This window comes from Glycine soja, chromosome 2, assembly GCF_004193775.1.
Source record: "Glycine soja cultivar W05 chromosome 2, ASM419377v2, whole genome shotgun sequence".
In the NCBI taxonomy this organism is placed as follows: Eukaryota; Viridiplantae; Streptophyta; class Magnoliopsida; order Fabales; family Fabaceae; genus Glycine; species Glycine soja.
Genome location: NC_041003.1, coordinates 33,005,966 through 33,029,489, shown reverse-complemented (window position 1 = coordinate 33,029,489; position 23,524 = coordinate 33,005,966). Strand labels below are relative to the sequence as shown.

The 23,524-nt window shown below is 29.3% G+C and overlaps 2 long non-coding RNA genes across 2 annotated transcripts; both read right to left on the bottom strand.

Moving 5' to 3' along the window:
- Positions 1-15,530: 15,530 nt before the first annotated feature.
- On the bottom strand, positions 15,531-16,654 carry LOC114372240. The gene is made up of 2 exons (XR_003658181.1): positions 16,132-16,654; positions 15,531-15,723 (listed from the first exon to the last, which is right to left on the bottom strand). It is a non-coding gene; the product is annotated as an uncharacterized LOC114372240 (long non-coding RNA).
- A 135-nt stretch (positions 16,655-16,789) lies between these two features.
- Positions 16,790-17,763, bottom strand: LOC114371517. Its single transcript, XR_003658054.1, has 4 exons — positions 17,506-17,763; positions 17,326-17,390; positions 17,114-17,172; positions 16,790-16,906 (listed from the first exon to the last, which is right to left on the bottom strand). It is a non-coding gene; the product is annotated as an uncharacterized LOC114371517 (long non-coding RNA).
- Positions 17,764-23,524: the final 5,761 nt, after the last annotated feature.

Here is a 23,524-nt window from a genome sequence, read left to right as displayed (position 1 = left end):
CGATCTTTTCCATAATGGAATCTCTGCAAGTAAGCTTCTCAGCCAACTTGTTTCCTCACTAGCAGTTGCTAGTGATATCATCTCAAATTCCATAGTGGACTAAGCTAAGATAGTCTGTTTCTTTGACTTCCAAGAAACAGCCCCACCAGCTATGCTAAATATATAGCTGCTGGTTGCTTTGGAATCATCTGAAAGAGTGTTCCAATCTGCATCGCTGTATCCTTCAAGTACAGCGGGAAACCTTTTATAATGTAATCCAAGGTTTATGGTTCTTTTAAGGTACCTCATTACCCTTTCAATAGCGTGCCAGTGCTCCATACTAGGTCTACTGGTAAACCTGCATAATAATCCCACAACATAGGCTATGTCGGATCTAGTACAATCAGTGGCATACCTATGGCTGCCAATGATACTTGTGTACTCAGTTTGTCGTATACCTTCACTAGTGTTCTTAAATAGTTTTACACTTGGATCATATGGTGTACTAGCAGGTTTACAGTCAAAGTAATCATATTTCTTTAAGATCTTCTTAATGTAGTGAGATTGATCCAGAGAAATTTCCTCTTTTGACCTAGTAATCTTAATACCAAGGATTACACTTGCTTCTCCGAGGTCTTTCATATCAAAGTTGTTACACAACAATGATTTCACATCTAATTGGTTTGCAGCCAGGAGGCAAGTCTACTAAATGTCAGGTCTTGTTAGATTCTAAAGAATCCATCTCATTATTAATGGCTTCTTGTCACAAGTCAGCATCCAAAGAAGACAAAGCTTCTTGGAGGTTTGATGGATCCTCCTCTAATGTATAGGTCATATAATCGGGCCCATACTCTTTAGCAATTCTTGCTCTCTTACCTCTTCGAGGCTCTATATCTGATTCTGGTTGTGCAAGATTTTCACTACTAATAGCAAGAAGATAACTAGATAAAGTACCCCCACTATTCCTTAATTTAAAAGAAAATCAGAAACCAAATTCTTTCTCATCTCTGGAGTATGCATCACATCTTTGAGAATCAAAGTCTTTCCAGAGGTAAACTTCAGTTCAACATCTCCAGTTCCAATAACCGTAGAGATGTGGGAATCACCCAACAACACTTTCTTATTTGTGTATGTTTTAAATATAGCACGATCATGGCAGACATAGCGGGAGGCACCAGTGTCTACCCACCATCCATCTGATCCTCCAATCATATTGATCTCAGTTATCACAACTATGTATGACTCTTGAGCAATTTTCTGTATCTCATGGGATTGAGACTCTACTGATTTATTATCAGTCATTTGATACTTGAGGTAGCGGCTAACAACATACCTTTTAGTCCCAGCTTCCTCAGTATCATACTTCTCTTCCAGAGCCAGCCAAACTAATTTGGCAGACTTATATGGGCTATAATCATAGAGATCATCATCTAACCCATTCAGAATGAAATTCTTGCATAGGTAATCATTTTCATTCCAAAGAGCTAAGTCCATAATCATTTTATCCTTCACTTCCTTCTCAGCATCTTTAGGCATCACTGGAATATCAGTGTTCAAAACATAGGCAACTTTTCTCATAGTTAAAGAAAACATCATCTTTTGTTGCCAACGTTTGAAATGGTACCCTTCAAACCTAAAAGGTTTGTTGAGGTCATTGTTGTTCGAGCCAGTAATATCTACGGTAGCCATAGCAGAGCCGAAACGTCTTAAAATTGTTGTAACAATAATTTATGGCAAACCGAAAAAATTACTGGCTGAGTCGTGGACAATGTCGCTTTCTTTAAGACGTTTCATGGCACTGCCAAAAAATGTGCAAGCAGACTATCAACCACGAAGTCCCCAGGATAAAACAGCCCAGATCACTGTATAAGATTCTCATTGCACTGAGGGAACCTTTTCTAGAATTACACCCTCTTGTATGACTTGAAAAGTCACTCTAAAGCCACCCAAAAATATGACTTGAAAAGTCACTCTAATAGCCAACCGAAAATATGACTTGAAAAGTCACTCTAATAGCCAACCGAAAAGTATGACTTGAAAAGTCACTATTATAGCCAACCGAAAATATGACTTAAAAAGTCACTCTTATAGTCAACCGAAATTATGACTTAAAAAGTCGCTCTTATAGCCAACCAAAAATATGACTTAAAAAGTCACTTATAGCCAACCGAAATTATGACTTAAAAAGTCACTCTTATAGCCAACCGAAATTATGCTTAAAAAGTCACTCTTATAGCCAACCGAAATTTTTAGAGCGACAAAAAGAAAGAGGGAGAAGTTTGCCGAAAATGCATCGGCTGAAATATGAGAGGGAGAAAGAAAAGTTGAGGAAATGCTTCTCAACTAGGGCAAAGAAAAATGAAGAAAGGAGCTCTCTATATATAAGGAGTGAAACACTATTCAAGTATTTATCCTGAGCGATGTGGGACTTGAAGCCTTTTTTTCTTCTTTTTTTTTTCCTTTCTTTTTTTTCAAACTTTCATCCACATTCTCCTTTGTTCTAACAATAAGTGTAACATTGCGGTTTTTCATAATGTATGCTAAGTGTTTGATTTAAAATACAAAAGAAATTAAGTTTAATTTGATGTGTTTTAAATAACTTAAATAGCAAAATATGTGAGTGATTTATGGGGTAGATTTATATTTTATATGGTAACGTTATTTAGCACCTTGATAGAGTAAAGTAAAAGAGGATAAACCTTTACAACATCATTTTTTTACTTAAACGAGGATGTCTCGTCACTTAAGTGAGAATTGTTGTTACTTAAGTTAGAACAGTTGCAGGAGGTAAGTATATAAAAGGGAGACTTGTTATTTTCCTCATTTCTCCCAACCTTCTTCTCTTACATGAGCTCCTATCTTTCTCCTTTGTTTTCTTCTTATTTCCATGAAATTTTGACAAGTTGGACCTTTAACCATTCAGGACTTGCTAATTTCTCATCCTTGACCTTGATTTCACTTAGTAGAAGGTAAAATCCTCATCCTCTCCTTTCCCTCTTCTTTTTAGGTTAACCCATAATGGAAGTTTTTGCTATGAAACTGATTACAAGTGTTGTTTTGGATTTGGATGGATCTTCTCTAGTTGGAACTATAGATAAGGCAAAGGGAAACAATCCCTTGGGCACCAAGCTTTCTCTTTACTTCTCCTACATAAGCTAGCTCCTTAGTAGGTAACGAAAGCTTTAATATGATTGAATTCATTGTTTGAATATTTTATGCTAGGAATATTGTTTTTGAGTGTGGAATGATGATTATATGTTGTGTTTGATGACAATTTTGAATAAGAATTGATTTGGTAGCCATTAAAGGTTTTTTTTTGGTTAAGTTTTGAGGATTGGCCCTACCTTAAGCGAGAAAACCAAAAAATGGAGAATTAGATTCTAGAACTCTCGCTTAAGTGAGAATTAAGTGGCACTTAAGCAAGAATTGAGTAGAGATCAAAGTGAGTCCTAGGAGTAATCTTGCTTAAGGGAGATATGAGTGGCACTTAAGTGAGATTTCTTATAGAACATTTTATAAATGACTTCTAAATGAATTTCAATTGGAATTTCCTTTATTATATAAGAATTAATAATGTTGTGAGATAAATGAATGATATGTGAATTCTATAAATGTGTATACAAAAGAAGATTATATTATGTTGAGGTGTTTATACGAGGAAATATAATTTCTATTGATTGGATTTGTTGATATGTGAGTTGTTGAATAAATTGGGTTATAAAAAAAACTATCCCTTTGCATGTTCAAAATGAGTTAACTCTATTCTTTTATAAGATTTTAAGAAAATAGCTGCTTTTGGTTAGAAGAGTTGCACGTCAGAACTCTGATTCACTCAAGCGACCTATAGGTCTCGCTTAGTGGATATCTTCTTGAGTACCCACTGATAGAGAATTATTTAGCATTCATTAGTGGCTTATTTTGTGCATAACTGACATTTTAATTATTGTTTTTGGCTATTTTAGTGAGTTTTGTAACATTGGGTTTCATTGGTCCAAGTGTTGATTTTTATTAATTTTTGAACATTTTCTTATTATTGACACTGTTTTACTATACATGTCATGCCTTTTTACACAAAGCTCGAATTCAAGTTATTCTTATCTTGTTTGAAAGCTAAGAGGAAAATCTACAATTTTGTGTTCACAAGCTCAGATTAATTGGAACTATCCATAGATCAAATTTGAGCTTAAATACTTTGGCCTTGCACTTGTATTTTCAGTTTTAGCATTTTTTAGCCTAATTTGTAATCAGTGGCCTAGTTACACTTTTAAGTAGATTTTTGGAGAGTTTATGAGTAAGATTTATCAAAAGATATTTGAAGGTGTATTGATGTATTTAGTATTGATTATTGAGATTTAAAGTTAATATCATTAGGATATGCTTCCTCTATTAGTATTAAGATTTTGTTTTTTTTTTCTTATCTTTAGGTCATATAAGATTAAGATTTGTTTAGGATTTATATTTTTTTTACCGTCCTATGAAAAGGAACCCATGTAATGGAGAAAAAAGAACATTATTAAGAATTTTAATTAAGGGTTTCTGTCTCATTCTTCTACCTTCTCTTTTGTGCAACTTTCTCATTTGAAGTTTTCAATGAAGATGTTCATGGAGAGCTAAATTTGTTTTTCAATCCAAAGATTCCAAAGCCTATGGTAAATTTGAGTTTCTCTGTGCTTAAATTATGAATTTGTAATATGTTTCTTCTCCTTTTCTATTTTCCAATTTTCTGGATTTAATGCATGATCATTATTAGATATAGAGAGTTGAATTCAGAATAGGAATAAGGTTGGTAAGTCCTATAGTAATTGATTTACTGATTTCCAATACGTTTTGTAGTTGAATTCAGTTAAATTCGAGAATGCAATTGTTTTCTCAAATTTTCTATTATATATGTGAGATGGTTATCTCATGAACTCATATTAGATTTGATTGATTGTTTGTCAATACGTCATGTGCTTGAATTCAGGTAAATTCAAGAAAACAATTGCTTTCTCAATTTTTCTGAATACATGTAAGATGATTATCTTATGAACTCATATTAGATTGCATAATTATGAATTCATCGTATAATTATGAAACTATGATGATTTAACCGGAAGCTTGGATCCTTAGGTTGATTTTATTTGAATATGTTGTAGTATTATTATTGAATTTTGTGTTTTGTTTTTATTAATTCTATAATAAAAAATTCCTCCCCATCTATTCGAATTAATTCTCAGTGTTTGATGAATTGTGTCTTTGGAAGAATGACCTAGGATTGTTTTTTATTCTGCAAAATTATTGGGAATCCTAGTAGTTTTTAATAGTAACCTCGATAGTGTGGTCACCCACCCTATGTTTTTTTTTACTTCAATTGGTATGTCGGATTAATGATACTATTTTATAAAAGACTTACTTGAATCATTTAAGTGTGTGAGGGATGAAATAGATATTGATGAGATGTATTTGGACCCTTAAGTCATGCCATTGGAGATGACGTATATAAATGTGTCATATCTAGGACCACGAGGGTTCCAAATATGTTTTTGCCGTTAGTATATGATGGGTTCATAATCGGTGCACAAAAATACACCCTATCCTGCGCACATGCATATGAGTAGATACATAGGTTGAGAGGTCACTAGAAAGAGCCTTCAGGTCAGTGCTGGAGGAATTGTGGGGCTAAAGGGAATGAGCTTATAGAGTAAATGGGTGGGCAAATTTCTTGAGATGTTAGGGCTCAATCGAAGTAAGCTAACTACCACACTCATTTATTTTGAAAAACCACATTTATTTCACAGGGTCAGTCCAAGAGACTTCCTGAAATGGTCAAAGAGTGCGATTATGTTAGGGGATGAGACTTGTAAGAGATCGTTCATATGATGTTGAAACTCTATGGAGTAGAGTTAATATTTGAGGTTTGAGGTTGTCTAGTGACTGTTGGTGTATATTAGTTGTAATGATTGATTCATGATGAGATTTTTAATAAATGATGTACTATGGTGATTATTAATGATTGAGTTATGATGTGATGATTGGTTGACATTATGAGACATATTTTAGCCTTGAAATAATAAGAAAAAAATATTATCATTTTTACATTGTTTCACAAACATTTTAAAATGGAAATCTATCTTTAATTAAAATAAAATTAATATTTTAGACTATATTTAGTTATGTAACAAAAGTGTGTTGTTACAATAAGTTTATTTATTAAATATTTAAAATCTATTTTTTATTATTAGTATCTCTTATTAAATTTGTGTATATATCTAAGTTATGCAAATGCAAGTTTATATAAAAAAATAATATTTTTAAAATATACATTTATATAAATTAATATAAAGTATATGAAAATATGTAATTATTAATTTGAATATATATATCAATATCTTCAAATAGCTACATATAATTTTTATAAATATTCAAATAAATACATATGTATTAACATATAAATTTTCAAAATAATATATAAATATATTACAATTATAGGTTTAAATATGTTTTAATCCTTGATAAATTATCGATTTTTGTTTTTGGTCCTGAATAAAAAAAATGCAATATATTAGAGACTCATCACAATTTTTTTATCAAGGACCAAAAACAAAAATCTGTAATTTATCATGGATCGAAAACATATTTATGTCAAAATTATAATAAAAAAATTTATGGATAATAAACTTAAAACAAGTACAGGAAATCAAATATTACCTTAATATAATAAAATATGAAAAATATATAACTATATATCATAGTAATAGTTTATATATATATATATATATATATTAATTACTGGTTAATTGCACTTTTAATTCCCCAAGTGTATGATTATTTATTTATTATATGAAAAAATATTAAAAGTTAAGATGATAAATTTAGTTATTAAATATTTTTATTTTATTTATAAAAAATTATAAGTTATACATATTTATTTATTAAATATATAGAATTATTTATTATAGTTAAATTATACAATATCTTATAAAAATTTGTTATTATTTTTTAATAACTATCCTATCAATAAAAGGGTAAAAGATGTATAAATATTTTATAAATAATAAATAATTGTATATAATTGGTATGTAATTTAAATAAAAAAACTTAATAAATAAATTTCTCATCTTAACTTTAAATATTTTTTTCATGCAAATATAAACATACACTTAGTTAACAAATGCAATAATGGTAGATACAAATATATTTTTTTATACTTAAATTAAACAAGTCCAATGACCTAGTGACCCTAATGGTTATGGAGATACTAGGGGTCAAAGGTTCAAACCCTGCCCTCAACATTTAATTTAGAGTGCGTTTGGATGAGGAAATTAAAATGAGTAAAGTAATTATCAAGAAGATTTAAAATTCCTCCCACCTAAATAATCTATGTGGATGCTCATTAAGAAGAAATTTTAAATTTTGGCATTTTAAAATGGAATTTGTTTTAAACTATAAACTTAAAATTTTAAACTCTTTCAAAAATGAAGGAATTCTAAAATTCCCAGCAGCTTTCAAGAAGGCCTCTACGGGGCCATGTTCGTGATCAGGGCAGGAGGTGAGGTGGTTGACAATGACAATCCAGGGCTTGACGTGGGGGAGGTAGCCGGAGCGGAGCATGAAGCGGAGGAAGGAGGTAGCGTAGAGCGTGTGGTTGACCTTGGTGACGGAGATAGCGAGGAGGTCGAAGCAGTTGGCGTTGAGGCGGTGAAGCTGGCATTCATTGCGGAGGCACATGATGATGGACTGGGCACGCATGAGAAAAGAGAGTGTGTTCTGGTAAGAGAGCTAAAAGACCAAGCGACTGAGGTGGGTGGAGTTAGGGAGGTGCATGGAGTGGGAGTAAGCGAGCCAAGCTTCTTCAGTGTTGTTGTCGTGAAGGAGGGAGAGAAACTTGTGCAGGTTCCGAGGAGGTTGTGGCAGTAGCGCGTTGGAAGGGAGAGAGTGGGGGTTGTAAGAGAGTGGCGTTCATGATGATTGTTCCTCCATTTGGGATAACTTCATTTAACTATCTATCAAGTAATCTTGTTATCCAAACAAAAAATTTTAATAATAAAAGAATTTTAATTAAAACAATTAAAATTTTTAAAATTTAAAATTCTCTAAATTTCCAAAATCTCTCCTCCAAACAAATTGTTAAGGTTAAAATGTGAGATTAAATCCATTAGAGGCATAATTTACAAAATTTTGAAAGTTTGAAAAAAGTGCAATTAAGAGTTGGCAGTGGTGCAACGTGGTGTACAGATTATTTAGGAGCGTGGGCACAGAAAGGTCGTTTGTATTTCCGACTCGCTTCATGTTATTTCTCTCGTTAAGAATCCGATGCACTTCAATAATAAGTATTTAACTATTGTAGCTACTATTGAAACAGTTGATATCGAGATCCTGCGAGGTATTGATAGTTCATCCTCTTATGAGATTAATGTAAAGTAAAACCTCGGTTAAAAATAATTAAGTTGAAAACATATAAGTTTATAGAAAGATCCAAAAATTAATATTTTAAGGTTTTAGATTGAACTAAGATATCAACTATGAAGTTTACTTGTTCATTTGTGTAATTTATTTGAGATCCATTAGTAAAAATTTTCTTAATGTTTAATTTTTCTTATGTATTTCAACAGTTTTGTATTCGAAAAAGATTTTAATGATCATGTTCTAATGTAAAATAGTTTTACATTGAAAATCTTTCAATTAAAAAGTGTTATTAATATGACATTTAAAATAATTATTATAAAAATTATTTATAACAAATAATTATTTTTTTATTAAATGACAATTTAAAACTCTAAAACTCGCTCCTTTAAATATATCATCTTTTTTCTAAAATAATATAAAAGAAATGCTTTCCATGAAATAGAAATGTAAAAAGTGAGCAGTTATGTAAAGTAACTTCACATACATAGAAAATTGGCATGCACCAAACACTTATTAACCGGTTGCTAAATCACTCTTGATACTGTTTTTTGACATAATAGAGCTCTTTTTAATTATCTAACTAGTGGAGAGCTCGTGCGTTGCACGGGTCGGTATTTTACTATAAGTGACATAAATATTATTTGTTAAAGTGCTGTTTGTATCATTAAACGGTAAGTGAATAAATAATATTTGTCAGGTGCTGTTTGTATAATTGTACTGTAAGTGACATAAATACTATTTGTTAACATGTTGTTTGCATATAACATAGAGATAATTTGTATAAAGAGTTGATTGTGTTGAAAATATTTTAAAATTAATTTAAATTATATAAAAGAAACATAGGAAATAAAATAAAAAATAGTTTGTTTTTCAGGAAAAAAATATTTTAGATGTATTTAATTGTGAAGAGGGACTAAATTTTTTAAATAATTTTGTAGTGGGCCTGATAGGTGGTGGTATCACACCCTTCTCAAAGGAAACGTACGTGAGACTCTCGTGTCAACATAAATACTATTAGTCATGGTGTTGTTTGTATATAAGATAAATAATCAGCGTGTTGTTTGTATATAAGATAAATAGTCAACGTGCTGTTTGTATATAACATAAAAATAATTTAAAAAAAAGTTGATTGTGTTGGAAATATTTTGAAATTGATTTAAATTATATAAAATAAATATAGGAAATTAATTTAAAAATATTATGGTTTTGCAGGGAAAATTTTATTTTAGATGTATTTTATTGTGAAGAGGGACTATTTGCATAATTAGTGGGCATAAATACTATTAGTCAGGTCCTGTTTGTATATAACATAAAGATTGTTTGTAAAAAGAGTTGATTGTGTCGAAAACATTTTGAAATTATTTTAAATTATATAAAACAAACATAGGAAATAAATTAAAAAATATTGTGGGTTTGTAAAATCCTTTTGACTCTTCCTTATTCAAATCTTACAAAAATAAAAAATGATAATTTTATAATAAAAAATAACTTCTACACATTGTGAAAAATTGAATTAATAAATTCCGTTCACACGGGTGATAAACATTAATGACGTCAAACACTCGAACAAAAAATACTATTTATTCTCTTCCCAAAAATCGTATTGTGGTATTACTTGGTTACCCAGAAAATGGTCTTTATTTGCTCCTTTCAGTCCTGTAATGGACCTTTCCATTTTTTTTATAAATGGTTATATTCATCTCTTATATTTGAACAAAAATAGTTAATACTTAATGACCACTGAGGTTCGGGGAAGAAATATTTTTAATATAAGTAAATATTAGCTTTGAATGTAACCTTTGTACTCAGCATACATCTTACTTAACAATCAATCTTAAATATTACACTATTAATCTTTAAAACTTATTTTGGCATTTAGTTATTCTTAATTAGTAGGAACTTAGCAATCAATTATATTTAAAAGGATGTTTTATGAATTCAAAATTTACACAAAATATTAGGCAAATTTAACACATCTTTCCATTAATAGGTGCTTAACAAATCAATTTTAATTATTCTGTTTGTATTTGAAAATATTCATGCTTTTCAAATTACTAAACATATATTCTTAATTAGGAGGTTTTTAACAATTAATTTTAAATATTCCGGATAATGCATTTTATTATTTACAATTTGCTGAAAAACGTAAATTGAAAACACTTATGTTTATATTAGTTAAACTGAGTTATTTAATATTAGTAATTTTATTCATTTCACTTTCGTATGAAAATTTTTTTTCCATTAAAAGTATGATATGATCTTTTTGTTTTGATAATAACGAAGTTATGAAAATTGATTCCAGTATTATAAACCCGATTTATGAAGGAGAGGCACATATAATAAAGAGTATTTTGTTTATCACATTTTGTTCTTTCTCTATTTTAATTTAAAGCAATTTCGAGATTTTGGAAGTAAAAGGAGCTTGCAAATTGATGGTTTCCTGAAGCTTGCAATTTTAAAGATTTTTTCTCTACATTTTATGTTTAATGTTTCTATAAAATTGAAACTCATCATGCAAAATTTTAAATTTTCAAATTTTTAATTTGAATTATGATATCATTAAGGTTAATATATAATACTTTAACTGATATTATTAATTTATTTATTCAATTATTAACATGTAATCAATTAATATTTATTTAATTTATTCAATGTTGGTGCTAATAGTAATAGTAAACATATTATTTTGATTGAATTTTTTATAATTATTTTAATTGTTATTGAATCAAATCATCTAACATACAATGATTCAACATCTTAAAAATAATGAGTTTCATTGCATTCATTATTACATTTGATTTATTATATAATCAAATTCAATATAATGATATGTTACTATGAATACAAAAAAATAATTGTATTTATTATTTATTATTTGGAATCAATCAAGATTAAAACATGTGGTTATCACATGTCATGTTCCCTTTTAAAAATTATTTCGATTAATTATAAATGATCTGGAATCAATTAAAATTTTTTAAACAATCAAAATTGAATCACAATATATTTTTGAATTAATCAAATTCATATTTTAAAGTATATATATTTTATACAACTGCAAATCAAACACAAAGTTAGAAAAATTTATAAACACCATTAACAGATACTTAACAATCATTTTAAAATATTTTGTTCAGATATGCTTTTATGTGGGCGTCCCTCTTTTTGTTACTATTTTCATGTTTTGAATTTGAATTCAAATTTTTTATAGTTAGTTATTTGACTTAAATGTCATTTCAATCTCCTTACTTTGTTTAATATGCACATTTGGCTTTTTATCCTAAATACATTTAATTTTATTTTCCTTTATAATTTTGCTCACATTTTTAAATTTTTAAATGTTTTATTTCTTCTTTTTTATTATATTGAATTCTTAATTTAATATATTCATTTAAGGTACTATTGAAAAATGAATTGGTTGGTTACAAAGTGAAAAAAAGGAAATAAAATATAAGAAAAATTAGAGATTAAACAAAAAGTGTGAATTTTAAAAAAATTAAAAAAACCATAAATTTATATTTCAAACACTGTGTCTATGAGCCTATGTATATATAGTTAGATTATTCTACAAACAAAACATATTACTTAATTGCTTAAAAGACAACTGAAATATGCTAATTTTTTTGTTATTTGCTTTTGACTCTTTCGAAACATATGTCTTAATTTGTGCAAGACATTATCCACCTTTATGTTATAATTAAACCTTAAAATTTTTGTCATAGTTAATGATAAAAAAATTACAAATAATATAAAAATTATAACTTATGTGTGCCAGCTGTTTGCAATTCCTCCCTTTTTTAAATTTATTTATTTATTTTCACAACCACCAAGCCACATGTCACTTCGGATTTCACCGCACTATTTAATTCTCCTTAATTCCAGAATTTTCTTCTCTCTATCCCATTTCTCTTGCATCCGTTCATATTTTCTTCCCCCCTCTTTTTCTCTTCCTTTTTTTTTTCTCCGCTTTTGTTTCTCCTTCTTTTACAAAAAAAATCCATTTCGTTATTTTTTTACATCCCTTTCCATTTTATGATAAATTAAAAATAAGAAAAATATGTGAAATATAACTTCAATTTTATACGGACCATAATTAAAACGGGCATTAAATATTATTAATAACATTAAAGATTTTTTTACTGAATTCTCATTCTATTAATTTTATTTCATTCAACATTATAAAATTAAAATTTAAATTATGCCTTTTACGTAAGACAAATGATTTTAAAAAAATTATATATATATATATATATATATATATATTTCAATTTTAAAATATGAAAAAAGTAATTTCTCCTAATTTAATATTTTATATAAATATAAATTCATACATATATAAGAAAAGTTAATAATTAAGTGATGTGTTCCATCATATTTTTAAAAAACATTAAATTATGTTCTTTATTTTAACTGACTAAAAATATGGTTGATATTTTTATCCTTTTCCCTCCTCAATTCTGAAACTTTGTGTTTTAGCATAACACTTCTCTCTTCCTTAGTGTCTGCTGTTGTAATTTTTTTTAAAAATTATTTATTATCAAAAAATCCCTAATAATATAAAAATTATAAACCCTTTACCTTCTTTGCTTACTTCAGTCCATGTGCAAGGCTTCATCCTTTTATGAAGGTTTATGTTTAGAAGGCCCCTTCTCTCTTCCTTGTGCTAGCTGTTGCAATTCCTCCCTTTTTAAAATTAATTTATTTATTTCCACAACCACCAAGCCACATGTCACTTTCTAATTGTCGGATTTCACCGCACCTTCTCCTTTTTTCTTCTCCGCTTTTGTTTCTCCTCCTTTATTCTTTTACAAAAAAATCCATTTCATTATTTTTTTTACATCCCTTTCCATTTTATGATAAATTAAAAATACGGAAAATATGTGAAATATAACTTCAATTTTATACGGGCCATAATTAAAACGGACATTCAATATTATTAATAACATTAAAGATTTTTTTATACTGAATTCTCATTCCATTAATTTTATTTCATTCAACATTATAAAATTAAAATTTAAATTATGCCTTTTACGTAAGACAAATGATTTTAAAAAAATTATATATATATATATATATATATATATATATATATTTCATTTTTTAAATACGAAAAAAAGTAACTTCTCCTAATTTAATATTTTATATAAATATAAATTCATACATATATAAGAAAAGTTAATAATTAAGTGATGTGTTCCATCAGATTTTTAAAAAACATTAAACTATGTTCTTTATTTTAACTGGCTAAAAATATGGTTGATATTTTTATCCTTTTCCCTCCTCAATTCTGAAGCTTTGTGTCTTAGCATATCACTAATCTCTTCCTTAGTGTCAGCTGTTGCAAATTTTTTTAAAAAAATATATTTATTATCAAAAAAATCCCTCCTTTTACGTGTTCGCTTCTCTTTTCTTTCTCTCTCTCGTGAAATTACGTTTTCACTCTTTCTTTTCTTATCTTTTTTTTTTCTTTTGTCTCTGTCACTACCTTCTTCTCTCTTCCCCTGTTACTACTCACAAATCTTCTCCTCTCTCCTTTTCTATACTTATTAATTACCATTTTTCTTTTTTATTACTCTTATTTTGATTATATTAATATCTTATTAGTTATCATTTTCCTTTTTTATTACTCTTATTATGATTATATTAATATCCTTTTTATTAAACAATTTTTCTATAACGTTAACTTAATAAAAATAAAGCAAAAATACAATAATTGTAAATGTTGTCATATCAAATTTTTAAAGGGAATGATAATAAAAGATTCAAATATTCAACGGGGTAAACAAATACAGAAGTAATAATGATAATTAATTTGAAGATTATGATTATTCTCATATTTAAACAAAATATTTAAAAATGATTTCTAACTTTGTGCTTGATTTGCAGTTGTATAAAATATATATGCTTTAAAATATGAATTTGATTTATTCAAAAATATATTCTGGTTCAATTTTGATTGTTTCAAACAATTTGATTGATTGCAGATAATTTGTAATTAATCGAAATAATTTTTAAAAGGGAAGATGACATGTGATAACTGCATGTTTAAATTTTGATTGATTTCAAATAATAAATAATAAATACAATTAATTTTTTTGTATTCATAGTAACATATCATTATATTGAATTCAATTATATAATAAATCAAATGTAATAATGACAAAAATATGATCCAATGAAAATAAAAGCCTCCGGGAGATTTTTTTTTGGAAAAATTTAACATTTTGAATGAAATATATTTAATAGAATGAGAATATAGTTTAAAATGTTTAATGTTATTAAGAATATTTAATTACTTAGAAGGCATAATTTAAATTTAAATTTTATAATGTTGAATGAAATAAAATTAATAGAATGAGAATATAGTATAAAAATGTTTAATGTTATTAATAAAATTTAATGACTGTTTTAATTATGACCCGTATAAAATTAATAGACCTATACCAACAGAATATGATAATTAATTTGAAGATTATGATTATTCCCATATCTAAACAAAATATTTAAAAATGATTTCTAACTTTGTGCTTGATTTGCAATTGTATAAAATATATATGCTTTAAAATATGAATATTGTGATTCAATTTTGATTGTTTCAAACAATTTGATTGATTCCAGATAATTTGTAATTAATCGAAATAATTTCTAAAAGAGAAGATGACATGTGATAACTGCATGTTTAAATTTTGATTGATTTTAAATAATAAATAATAAATACAATTAATTTTTTTGTATTCATAGTAACATATCATTATATTGAATTCGATTATATAATAAATCAAATGTAATAATGACAAAAATATGATACAATGAAAATAAAAGCCTCTAGGAAATTGTTTTGAAAAAATTTAACATTTTGAAACAATAATCCACGGTAAAATTGCAATCAATGCATTTCAGAAAACCATCGATTTGCAAGCTCCTTTTACTTCCAAAATCCAGAAATTGCTATAAATTAAAATAGAGAAAGAACAAAATGTGATAAACAAAATACTCTTCACTATATGTGTCTCTCCTTCATAAATCGGGTTTATAATACTGGAATTAATTTTCGTAACTTCGTTATTATCAAAACGAAAAGATCATATCATACTTTTAATGGAAAAAAAAGTTTCATACGAAAGTGAAATGAATAAAATAACTAATATTAAATAAGTCAGTGTAACTAATATAAAAAATGTGTTTTTAATTTACTTTTTTTCAGCAAATTGTAAACAATAAAATGAATTATCTGAAAACCATAATGATTAAATTACAACTTTAAGCTGTCAAAACAAAGTAACATAAAAATTTCTCCATCAATCAAAATGGGGTCATCATCAGCCTATTTTTCACCTCCTCGGTTGCAGCTTCACCATCCTGTCAAAAAAAAAAAAAGATACTGAATGATATAAGAAACAATCTAAGGCTATCATAAAAATTGCAAGAAAAACATAAATTTAATAAAGAAAATCACAGCTGATAAAATCCAAATATACAAAATTTTGTTTATGAATTGATAACAAAAAAGAAAAACACTCGGTATCATAAAAATATATTAATTTCGTGAAAATGTCTTTGATCACATGGGTACAATAAAAATGACTTCCAGGTCCATGTATTTTATTTATGACATTCAAACATTTTTTGATGGAAAGTATCAAATTAAAATACAAATAATAATAGTAATAATAATAATAATAATAATAATAATAATAATAATAATAATAATAATAATAATAATTAAACAAAAAAAAGCACTAGGTAGCGTTACCCACACATCCTTACCCCATAGTTGCAATTCTGCAGATTGTTCACATCATCTAAACAAAACAAATGAAATATATAATAGATATTAGTATTCCGAAGGAAAAGTATCAACTTTGATGACAATGATTTAACAAAATACCACAAAAATCAGATACCATAAAAATGGAAATACCATAAAAATATAGCAACTCTGCCTTGAAAAAGTCTTTAGCATCGCCATTATCACTTTAGTAGCAAAAATAAATCAACAATAACTCTTCCAGCAAAAATGACAAAAAATAGTTTAATAAAAAAGGGAGAAAATATAAAAATGACACCTTTATTCTTGAACATAATCAACCCCTTCGTTAGGCAGTCCCAAAAATCAAACAACACAAAATCATACCACAAAAAATTAGAAAAAAGGGGAAAAGTAGATAAAAATGTAACATTTATTCTTTAACACTGCTCTGTGAATAATATTGTTATCAAAAATCAGCAACAACTCTTGTAGCCAAAATGGCAGAACATCATTTTTTAAAAAATAAATGAAAAAAATAGAACAGAAACAAAAAGAAATCAACAAAACTCTTGTAGCAAAAATGACAGAAGATAAATTTTTTTAAAAAGTAAATTAGCAAAAAAGAAAAAAAATGACACATTTATTCTTCAACACCTTCAGCACTGTCGTTACAAACCTGTACTCATGTAGAAAACAAAATAAAGGCAGAACACCCAAAAAAATTTAAGCTTTTGTGTACTGATGAAGTTTTTGGGATAAAAATCGCAACTTTAATGTGTTCATCCACCTTCTCTGCATACAACATGCAAAAAAATATATTGAACCATTACACCACCAAAAAAGGACAAAAAGACAAAAAGCTGGGTATAGGAAGCAATGAGCACAGTGAAAAAGGTTCAGTAACACAAAAAAAAATTTAAACTTTTGTATTGCGAGAAGTCAGAAAACAAAATAAAGACAAAATACCAAAAATAAATTTAAGCTTTTGTGTTTTCCAACCTGTAGTCATGGAGCTTTTGAGATAAAAATGACAGTTTTAATGTGTTCTTCCAACTTCTCTGCATACAACATACCAAAAAATATATTGAACCATTACACCACCAAAAAAGGACAAAAACACAAAAAGTTGGGCATATGAAGCAATGAGCACGTGGGAGAAAGTTCAGGAACACAAAAAAATTTAAACTTTTGTATGGGCAAAGCGTCGTAACCTCGAAAAAGAACAGTAACCTCGAGTCCTATTGTTGCAACCCTTCCATGGGCAAAGCGTCGTAACCTTCAACACCACCGTTAGCATATCCCAAAAATCAAACACAAAAAATCAGACCACAAAAGATTAGGCAAAAAAAGGAGAAAAAATAGATAAAAATGGAACATTTATTTTTCAATACCTTTATTCTTTAGTAACCTATCCCAACTCTTCCATGGGCAAAGCCTCGTAACCTTCAGCACCATCGTTAGACTGTCCTAAAAATCAAACCACAAAAAATTAGACAAAAAAGGGAAAAATAGAATATTAACGTGAAACAAAATATGAATGGACGCAAAAGAATAAAGGAAGAGAAACAAAAACGACATGGATGCAAAAGAATAAAGGAGGAGAAACAAAAGCGGAGAAGAAAAAAAAGGAGAAGTTGAGGAAGAGAAAAAAGGGGAAACTGAATATTGATAGAGAAGAAAAGAGAAGAAGTTGAGGAAGAGAAAGAGGAGAGGAAGAATCTGGACGGATGCAAGAGAAATGAAAGAGAGAGAAGAAAGTTATGGAATTAAGGAGAATTAAATGGTGCAGTGAAATCCGTCAATTGGAAAGTAACACGTGACTTGCTGGTTGTGGAAATAAGGAATTGCAACAGCTGGCACAAAGAAAAGAGAATTAGCCTTGTAAAACACAAACCTTCAGAAAAGATAAAGCATTTACGTGGCAATGAGCAAAGAAGCATAAAAGAAGGCTTATAACTGAACAGGTGTCAACAAGACAGAAAATAAACAATAAACATGTGTCAACAGGACAGATAAAATATAATCAGAACCTTGTTTGTATAATTATATAGAAGTTGGAAATTGTACATACCTCTCCCTCCTTTCTTCTGGGTTAGAAAAACAGCGAACACATGTGTGCCAATGTGCTTCCTTTTTTAAATTACCTTTCCCAAGCAAATTCGTGCTAGTCGCGAGATTCTAACCAGCTAGTAGACTACTATACATGTAGATCCCATATCTATTCTTTTTCTTCTAAGTACTACTTTTCCTCATATTTTTCCCGGTGAAATTGTGACCTTTGGATCAAGCCACCCCACCCCAGCTTTTCAAAACTATCAAATAATTATGAAATTAGTCTAATTCAATCATAGCATATTCAATCCATGGTCCCACCCAAGCAAGAGCCCTAAGACTAATTTGATTATCCCGTACCAGCATTCTTGTTGACTAGGATTCAGCCTGGTCCACTTAAGATTTCTAATTTTTCTATTTTTAAATTAAACTAAAATGTGTAGCCCCCCATACTTCGTTGTTGTGCATAACAAAAAATTATTCTTTGCGTACATGCTGATTCATATATTTAAGTCAAAGCAATTTGAATGTTGTGAGTCCAAATAAAATAAAGGTTTAAATAATTTTTTTACTTATAATTCAGTATTTTTTAAATTTTATTCTTTGTAAATTTTTTTTAGTTCTTATAAATTAAGTTTGCTTTATTTTTAATCTTTAAAAATATTTTAAATAACATTTCAAAGACTGAAAAAAATTATCTAAAGCATCATAAATACAAAAGAATAAAAATAATATAATTTTAGAAAATAAAAAATTAATTTAAAAAAAAATACACAAATTAAAAAATATTTAAGCCTAAATATAATATATGATATAAACTTTTTAATTGCGTAAAGCAGTTTGAAAAAATAGCTGTAGGATATCTGTAGCGTGGTGCCCGCATTCATGTACTTTTCATATGTTCATTCTTTTTAATTAAATATTCAATATTCAATGAGCCTGACATGACGAGCGAGCGTGGTCTTGATCATTCAGTCGTTGACTTTAGGGGTTCTTAATTATAGCTCTCCCATGTTAGCCGCCTTATCATCCTTACGTTTGGTATCACCTCTTCACTTAGAATCCTACGTTTCCTTCTTAAAAAAACTCTTATATTAAGGCGGCAGCTAATGGGGGATAGCTCTTTAGGTCTCTCACCTTGGGGAAATTTTGTTAACATCATTTGATTTATTATTTTTAAATAAAGCACTGTGATTTTCTTTGCTTTTTATATTTTTTTTTATTTTTCATTTTTATTAACTTTTCCAAATTCTCTCTTAATTTTTCTCTTCTCTCCAATGACTCTATTGTCTAATTTCTGTCCTGATGACAACACTAACACCAACACCATAGCCAATAACAACGACAACGATAACATGAAAGTCGATAGCGGCGACAGCAACACCATCGTAACCTCTTTCCCTTCTAACCAGGTCAACATTACGAAAAAAAATTAACAAAACTTGTTCGCCTAACTTATATTTGTAGAAGGTAAAAATGATTCATTAAAAAAAATATAAAAAACACTATAAGTGGATCTTTGTTTTACAAAATCTTGCTTCTACTCAAGAAACAAATTGCCTCCATAAATATAACCGCAATGACCTACAAGAAGAAGGGGATGCAACAAAAAAAAAAGAGAAAAAAGCAAAATAACATAAACAAATGCATTGACGACGAAGGTGTGAAAAGATAGGATTAATTTTTGCTTCTCTGCTTTGGATTAGTGTCTTCGCTCGCATCTCAGTTTTAGATTTGCATTTCACACCGTTGTTCAAATATGCTTAATCACATCGTTATTTCTTAGGATGTGAGTTTAGGCCCAACTCAACCCCAAAAGCTAGCTCAAGGGGTGAGGGTTGCCCCTCACTTATATATTCTAACTTGATTTTATTTTTTGCCTATGTGGGACTTGGGTTTTTCCCAACACTATTTAAGATCCATGTTTTTGCTTTTCACTTTTGATTCGCATATAAGGCTCGACTTTTGCTTCAAATCTCATGTTTAGGTGGTGGAGCATGGTGGCACCGGTGACGGTCTAAGGTTGTAGGTACGAACGAAAGGAAAAAGTAAAGGGGAGAGAGAAAGAGAAAGGTCATCGAAAATCATTTTCCACTATAGTGTATGGTGGTTTAGGTGAAGAGAACGTGCAGTAGGGGAGAAGAAGATGAGGGGCAAAAGAGGAAAGAGAAAACAGAAGGAGGGAGAATTTGGGAAAGTTAATAAAAAAAGATAAAAGCAACAAAAAAATAGAAACCCTTTATTTAAAATATAACAATGTTATCATATTTTCATTATTTTAGTTTTCCATCCCTATGTGCAACAAAAGCATGATTCCGGTGTACACTGTACAACTATGAAATTGTATTTCTGTTGATGGCTCAACATCCCTAATACCAGAATAAGGGTGCTCTATTTGGACGGGATGTGTGTGGTGTTGTGTAAATCTTGGAAGTGCGGGGTGGGGTGCTGTTAATCACCCAGGCCACCGTCTGTCGTGCATCGCCATCATCTACCCAGTGTCGCTCCCTAACAATACTTATGTATAGCACGTAGCGACCTAAACAACACCCCTCACTAATAGATCTGTGTACACGATACTTGCGCATCACCTCACCGTTAGTGCACTACCAACAGCACTACTGCGCCACTCTACGCATGCCATCCCACCTCGTAGCCAAACCTAAATCTCGTCACCAGCCACAACAACAACCAGGTCAGATTCGCACATGACGCTGCCACCTAGGACACATAGTCGACACAACCCCCATCTTGACAGTTTGGCGATAAAGGCCAATGGTCATGGGGTTGGTGTTGTTTGGATGTGGGCAAGGAGAAAGGGTGAGAGCAATTAGGAGAGTGGACAAAAGAGGGATTTAACATGATATGGTAGTACCAATAGCAAAGTTGGTAGTAACAATAACAACACCCTTTATATTTTATACAAGCCTAAGGTATTTGAACAACAATCAAGCCTAAATTTTGTATTAATGTTTGGGTGTTGCTAGGTGCACCAACCATATTCCTTGTGCACCCAACAATAAAAGGTAATTCCCAAAATACCCTTAGTGCTTTCTTCTTCCTTTTAAGTTATTTTTTTACAATAACACATTCATTCATTCATTTTCTTAGTTTCTTCTGGTTTTTTCATTGTCGTGAGATGTGCATTGTGCCGCTTCGTTCGAGGTGAAAGTGTAACTGAGGTATATCGGTGGTGGTTGTGGTGGTGGTTGGTTTGGTTATTGAGAGAGGTATGCCTATTTTTTTTTCTGCGTAAAATACGGATTAAAGAATCCGTAAGTTATATAAAACTTACAAATTCATTAATCGATAAGTTTTATATAATTTATGGATTGCCAATCCATATAAGTTATACGGATTAAGTAATCCGTATAAAGATTGGTTAATCCCTATGACTTATATGGATTTATAATATTATTTTTAATTAAAAGAAAAATCATTTGTTTATTTGTTTATTTGAAATGTAAGTAGTATTATTATTTTAAATATTTTTAAATAAGTGTAATTTGATAATTAATTTGTAAGCATTTGTTTTTATATTTTGGAAATGGTATTAATTATAAAATAATTTACACTTTTAATTTATGTATAATTTATTTGAGTTGTTGTGGTCTAAAATTGATTCTTTTTGGTGGTTACAATTTCATGAATTAGAATTAAGTTGAATAGTATAATTTATTTTAGTACATATGGTTAGGTTATATTTTTTTTTATCTATTATATGGTTATCAATTTTAAGTAGAAAAAGCTGATGCTATTAGTTTTTAATACATAGGGTTATCAATTTTAATGTTTTATAATATTATATGTAGTAAAAAATTACCAAGGATTTTGTGTGATAGTATATGTATGGTGCAGTTAGGGGTTGTTTGTTTGTGATTGAAATTTTTGAATGTCTTGTTAAGATGGAAGAAGATCAATGAATGTATGACAATATAATGTCTGAAGAAGTTGATATGAATGAATAAAATGAAGACGAATCTGGTGTGAATGAAGAACACACTGATTGTTCTGATACATTCAATACTTCTCAAGTATTAATATGATTTATTGTTATTAAAGTAATTAAATGAATGTCCCTTGAAGACTAAACTTGTGTGGATTGCATTGTAGGTGTTTGCTACCTGAGATGATGTTCTGTATTGGGTTCGATCTGTTGCTTATGAAATTGGATTTGTTGTAGTAATTATGAGGTCATACATAAACACTGGTATGAGAGGAATGACTTCATTTGTCTTAATTGGTTGTGAAAGAAGTGATCAGTGTAGGTCTAGGAAGAAAGATTTTGTAAGAAGAGATACTGGCAGTAGAAAATGTGTGTGTCCCTTTAAGCTGTGTGGGAAACCAGCAGTTGGAGGCCAAGGATGGATGGTGAAGTTAATGTGTGGGAGTCACAATCATGAAATGACAAAGTCATTAGTTGGACATCCATACATTGGTCGATTGAGTCAGGATGAAATGATAATTATTGTTGATATAAAAAAGTCGATGGTGAAACCAAGAAATATTCTGCTAACATTGAAGGAGCACAATGCCAATAAACAAATATACAATGCAAGAAGTGGATACAGTTCTTCCATAAGAGGCAGTGATACTGAAATGCAACAACTAATGAAACTTTTTGAATATGATTAGTATATTCATTGGCATAGGTTAAAGGATGAAGATGATGCACACGATATCTTCTGGTGTCATCCTGATGTAGTGAAGTTATGCAATGCCTATAATTTGGTATTTTTGATAGATAGTACCTATAAAACAAATAGGTACATGCTCCCATTACTTGACTTTGTTGGTGTGACACCAATAGGGATGACATTCTCTGTTGGTTTTGCCTATTTGGAGGGAGAACGTATAAATAATACGGTATGGGCTCTAGAATGGTTTTGAGGTCTTTTTCTAAGATGTGATACCCTCCCAGGAGTTATTGTTACCGACAGAGACCTAGCATTGCAGTGAAAACTGTATTTCCTAAGTGTAGCAACTTATTGTGTAGGTTTCACATTGTCAAGAATGTCAAGGCAAAATGTAAATCCTTGGTTGGTCAAAAAAATGCATAAGATTATGTGATGGATGCCTGGGGAAGTTTGGTTGATTGTCCTTCTGAGGATTAGTTCGATGATTTCCTTAAGAAGTTTGAAATTTCTTGTTCACCATGGTCAATGTTTGTTGACTATGTCAACCAAACATGGATAATTCTCCACAAAGAAAAATTTGTTAAAGCCGGACGAATAATGTGATGCACTTAGGAAACACAATAACAAACAAGTATGAAAATTGTCATTTTTTATTAGGGTTTAGGACTTAATTGATAAAAATACTTGTATTTGTTTATTGTTTTTTGTGTATTTCATATGC